This window comes from Jatropha curcas, chromosome 6, assembly GCF_041381405.1.
Source record: "Jatropha curcas cultivar XTBG-Jc1 chromosome 6, XTBG_Jcur_1.0, whole genome shotgun sequence".
In the NCBI taxonomy this organism is placed as follows: domain Eukaryota; kingdom Viridiplantae; phylum Streptophyta; class Magnoliopsida; order Malpighiales; family Euphorbiaceae; genus Jatropha; species Jatropha curcas.
Genome location: NC_143156.1, coordinates 783,348 through 789,648, shown reverse-complemented (window position 1 = coordinate 789,648; position 6,301 = coordinate 783,348). Strand labels below are relative to the sequence as shown.

The 6,301-nt window shown below is 29.5% G+C and overlaps 1 pseudogene; it reads right to left on the bottom strand.

Moving 5' to 3' along the window:
- Positions 1-2,212: 2,212 nt before the first annotated feature.
- Positions 2,213-3,907, bottom strand: LOC149495192 (anthocyanidin 3-O-glucosyltransferase 7 pseudogene; annotated as a pseudogene).
- Between the last annotated feature and the right edge of the window lie 2,394 nt (positions 3,908-6,301).

The window sequence follows — 6,301 nt, the reverse complement described above, 5'->3', positions numbered from 1 at the left end:
ATTTTTATGGATAAGTAGTTAATTGATATAATTATGAGGAGACCTAAGCCAATCAATGCTTTCATACTTTATTTTAAGTTAGATCTTAATTTAAGAAGTTCTCACACGAAGAGATTTACGACTTGCTTTAATTAAGTTAAATAAAAATTAAAAAAAATGTGCATGTTGGGTGTTTATTTGTCGAAATTGAATATTTCTAATAATGTAAATTTTCATGAACATAATTCTAGAAATATTAAATATAATATTTCGCTGGCAATAAAAAATTTTCAAGAAAGAAAAAAAAAAAAAATATATATATATATATTATGCAAGAATTAATTACATGTGATGTGACGCATGTTTCTTCAATTATATATCAAATTAAAAATTATATTAGGCTATTCCTATGACGGCAATATTTATATATAAAGACTTATTTTTTTTGAAAGGATATATAAAGACTTTGAGAAATGTTGAACATCAAGATCTGGAATTTAAAAAAAATATATATATATATATATATATATATATATATATATATTATCTATTCAGTTCTTTAATTATTTTTAGAAAGTCAAGTCTACATTTATATGTATAAATTAATATTTTCACATTAAGCGATAAGCATATGCGAATAATTATATGTTCAGTAACTATATCGATTCCAACACTTTTTGATTTTTCATAAGAATTAAAAAATATTAAATAATGCTTAAGTAATTTTTTTTTAAACTCATTAGAAGAATAGATAATTTTTTTCAATCATATGTATAAATTACATGTATAAATTAGTATTCTCGTTTTAAGTTTCAATATGTCTCTCTCTATATATATATATATATTTTTAACAAATCCAACCTCTGACCTTAATAAGAAGAATAGACAATTTTTTTATTAAGTATATAATTATTATATAATTATTCTATCCACAATTTTGCATTTATATGATTATCTGCCAGACCCACAAACAATTATACCCACCATGTGTTTTTTTTTTTTTTTTTTTCTTTTGATAAGAACATGCACCATGCGTTACAAACACACCATGCAAGAAACCCATTTGAAAATTACCAAAAAATGGCTTAGTAAGATTGAATTCAACTGCTTCAACTAATATCATTAACTCTTCACTGCCCAATTCTACAATTGTTCTAAAACGTATACTCCCTCCGAAACTAAATACTTATCATATTTGAAAATACAATACTTTCTCATATGTGATAAGTATTTAGGAACGGATAATACTATGTTCTCAAATACTTATCACGTTTATGAATTTCATAAATAATAAATTATTTTTTTCATTTTTAATCTTTATACGATCAACAGTGATTGTTTTAATTTCTCAATAATTGATAGTAACTTAAACAAATTAAAAATAATGTAGTTCTTTCACTCAATAATTTATTGTGACATAGATAAATTGAATAATTTCTTTAAAAAATATGAGTATTTTGGAAATAGAAAGAGTATACACAACAGAACCAACTTTTTTGAAGGATTGTTTCTGACATTTCTACTTTATATTGGCCGCAAGTTGACAAACAAAAAAGAAAAAAAAAGTGCATTTGTCAAATTATTATGATTATTATTATTATTATTATTATTATTATTATTAATTAAACCGAGGTGCTTGGTTTCTTCTTGATGTCTGCCGTAGGATCCTCCCAACCAAGTTGGAGTCATAAGATTTTTTTATCCTGACTTCAATTCGAGTAATAAGGACATCAAGAATTTCTGACTTCAATTCTGTTGGAATACGAGCTCTCTATTAAAACTCTCAAATCAATACTCTCGAATCACAGAGTGTGAAGATTTTTTATCCTTCTATCAAGTGCGCTTCTCCTCCAACTTATTTAATAATGCAAGCAAAATTAATGATTCAAAAGGCATAAAAAATTTCTAAAGGTAGAAAAGGCATATTTATATATATGGCCTTTCAACTTCTTTTAGTTACATAGGGAGAAGAAAAACTTCTAAACACAAAACTTATAAAATAAAATTAAAACAAACCTTATTCATAAGCACCTCCAGGAGCATTGATGGTCTCTAAAATTGCACCTATCAATCCCAAGATGCAAAAATCATTACCAAAAATTACAACTTTAGGAGGCATACGATGGTTCACTCGAAAATTTTGTGGTGTTAATATATGGAAAAAATTCTAAAAATCTGGACAACTTTATGCATAAGTCTAATATTTTGAAGAGTGAAAAATAAGAGATATATATATCAAATAGCAAATAAGTACGGTTTATTTGACAGTAATTTTACAAAAAGCATAGTACATCATCCACAAATTTAAAATTAAAATTCAACCTGCTCTTAATTTATTTTCTTACGTATGTTATTTGTATACTCTTAATTATTTAGAAGTATAGTATACATATAAATCATAACATCCTTCTTCTCTCTAATTTAGCCACTAATTAACTGCGACAAAGTCTTCATATTCTTAGCAGCACCAGAATCAGGACCATCAGCTTTGATCAAAACTTGTTTAAGTTCATCACAGGCCTGTCTCATTTTCTTCATTTTTTCCTGCTCAAAGACCATTTCCAAACACTTAACCATTCTACTTTTAGTGATAACTCTATCTTCAACTCTCACTCCAATCCCCCACACCTCCTCTGCAATTTTTGCATTTATATGATTATCTGCCCAAACTGACCTAAAAATCATTGGCACTCCACCCAATATACTCTCCTGCAATGAATGATACCCACCATGGGTTACAAACACACCAACTGAACCATGTTGCAGAATCTTTCTCTGTGGTGCCCAAGAAACCACCATTCCTTTCTCTTTTGTTCTTTCAAGAAACCCTTCTGGAAGATTTTCTTTGCATTTGTCTTTAAGAGACCAGAGAAATGGCTTACCACTAAATTCAATTGCTTCAGCTAATGCCATTAACTCTTCACTGCCCAATTCTACAACTGTTCCAAAAGATATATAGACAACAGAAGCAACTTTTTGTCTACGAGCCATGAAAATAAACAACCTGCAGAAGTAGAACTACCATCATTCTCCTGTGTAATCGATAAAGTTGAGCAACCCATGTAGAGTAAGTTCTTAACTTTTGATTTTAGATAATTTGTGAGAGGAATTGGGTTTAGTTCTTCATAGGTATTCAACAAAAGAGCTTTTGCTTGTGGTAGTTTTTGTGCCATACGATATAAATATGGCACAATTTCATTACTTGGCTTGCTTAAATGTATTTCATGGGGCAAATCTTTAAAGGGTAGAGAAGATAATCCAGGAATAACATCTACATTATCATTTTCGCTTTTAGCATTAGCGAAAAGCTTTTGAATTTTATCCATTTCAAAAAAGCAAAGAAGATCATTTGGAGGAGCTAGCATAAAGGCTATCCATGGAACATTCATATCCTCCGCCATTTTTCCAAGCGGAGAACAGATAGCAGCATCCGTCATTATGCAGGTAACTTCCCGCCGGCTACCGGTTGTTCTCTCGGTGTCCGCCAGCACTTCTTCAATGCGGCGTTCGAAGTTGTACGGTAACTGTTCGAGGAAATGCCTGACTTCCACGGCATGATCTATTGTTAAGTGATTAACTCCTTCCGGAATGCCATCGTCTACGTCGTAGGACATGAGGTTAGTTGGTAATGGAGAGTTCTTTTGAGATGACTTGATAATGGAGTTTGTTTTCGGTAAGCTGAAGAAAGAAAACTGAGTTTGAGGAGCTTCTGTGGCTAACTTACGAACTAAGTTGAAGAAAGCTATTGGATGGCTACTAAATGGAAATGTGCACACAGCTACATGACTTGCTGCAATTTGTGGTGATGAGCTTTGGGTTAATGGCATTGTTAAGAGAGATTAGGGATATAAGAAAGAAAGATTTTTTTTTTTTTTTTTCCTTTTGGTTTCGATCTTGGTTGTTGTTCTTGTTTGCAATGGTGTTGATTGAATTTTATACAGGGATCTATATTCTGCAGTAGCTAACTTTCTCAACCTCCGTTCGTTAGTTGGACCAAGCAAAGATGAACTTAGTTTATGTACTAAACTCTATAATGCATTCGCCAAGCAACCTCCATAACATACCTAACTAATATGATTTAAACTAAAAACACGTTTATTTATGCAGGTGCATATTAACGTGTTAAATAGTAGCAATCGTAATCGATGAGTAGTTTGACGCAAAAGATTCGATTTTCATGGATGGATGCCACTGTTCCTTAATGGGCTGACCTGATTTGAACAGAATTTAGTCCTAACTTAGTTGGCAAGAGATATTTTTGATTACATTGAAAAAAATGGAGTAAGCAATTGTATGAGAAAAATAATATTACTAAATAAAGCTTGATCTTTTAAGCAATATTCCGGTGTGAATGGAGAAAACTAAGTTGGAACGGTCACCTCTCATAATGGGCCTCTGCAGAACCCGAATCCGGCTTAGTCAGTGCCGGATACCGGGTGATTTACAAAAAAAAAAAGAAAAAAGCTTGATTTTAGCTCATCCTAAAATATGCTTGTAATTCTTTAAACTTTGCTCTCCATTTTAAAAGGAAAAAAAAAAAAAGGAAAGAAAGCTTGATTAACATAGAAAATTCATATTTTTTGTTAATTTCTAAGAAACAATTAATATAGAGAATAATAAATTAATATATAGATATATATGAAATAGTAAAATAGGAAGAAATATTTTATATAAATAGTAAAATTTTATTTATCTGTAATAAGAACAAAGATTATAACAAGGATACGTATATATATTTCACAATAAATATCACATTTTTTCTACTAAATATTTTTATATTTTTCTTCTCTTATATATATATATATATATATATATATATATATATATATATATATATATATACTTTTTTCTTTATGTTCGTTTCTACGTTTCTATATTTTAATTTTCATTTTCATCCGATATAAAATGACATTATTTATAATTGAGTTAGTTTTTGCTAAGTAGGAAAAAGAAAAATGAACTTGAGAAGCTTCTTTTGCCAGTTTATGTACCAAGTCAAAGAAAACTAATTGATGGCCACTAAAAAATTGATGGCCACTAAAAAGTGACGCAGAACAGTTATGTGAATGAGAATAATGTATTGATCAATAATATATGGTCTGTCGGATAAAATAAAAAAATTAAAAGTTTCAAAGATGTTTATTGATATGAATAATAATCAAAGATGATTATTGTGTTCATAACACCAAATTAACCTATTTATAGGTTTTAGTTTTAAAACATTAAAACCCTAAAAATAACACAAAAACGTAATTAGATAAAACTCTAGTAAGGGTGGCGGCACGGACGTGCTGGAACTCTCAGAGGCTAGCATGGGGCATGCTTAGATTTGCAGCGATCCAAGTCTTCCATAAACTTGAGTGCCAGTTGCTCCTCATCAAAAAGCAATATGGTGCTATTTGTGGAAGTGAAATTTTGGTTAGAGTTCTTTTAACGTTGTTGATTGAATTTTATAACTAACTTTCTGACACCTCAGCAAAAATGAACGTTTTTTATTAGGTATTGAACATTCGAGCACATGAAAGACTATTAGCCAGCAACAAACCCTTTTTATTTTTGTTTTTATTTTTATTTATTTTTTTATTTTTTATTTTTGCCGACGTTCCACATGAGATGACTAACTAAGCAGACCCACGTTATAATTTCATATGCTGTCTGAATCAAATTAAAGGTATTACAAGGAAAAAAGTGACGTGGGTATCCACACTATCAATTATTTAGATCTGTTTAAAATTAATATCCAAAACTGCTTTATATAACACATCACAAACACACGATTGAACCGGCAAGAAAATCATTTGAAATTGGACAATGAAATGGATCCATTTCTGACGACTGTTCTAAAATTTATATATAAGATAATTAACTTACAACGGATGGAAAGATTAACTTACACCAGGTGTATTTAAAATAATTAACTTTTTTTTTCTTATCAAGTCATGAAAATAAACAATTTAAATTAGTAGTAGCACCATCACAAAAAAAAAAAAAAAAAAAGAACAAGAATAAAGAGAGAAACCAAAAACAGAAAAAGAAAAATTTCTCATTTTTATGGTATCTTCATCACATGATCTTGTTAATTATTTTTGAAGTTTTTGATTTATTTAGACTCGATCTATAAGCGTATTCATTCAATAAAACATTCACCGGAAAAAATTGTTTTTTATTGAGAAAAAGTATAATTTTAAGTTGTTTTTTTTATTGAAAAAAAAGTAAAATTTTGCCCTTTCTTAGGGGAAACTAATGAACTTACCAAGGTACTGACATTCAAGCATGTGAAAGACTTGCTTGGTTTGCATACACTAAAAACTTTTGATTTTAG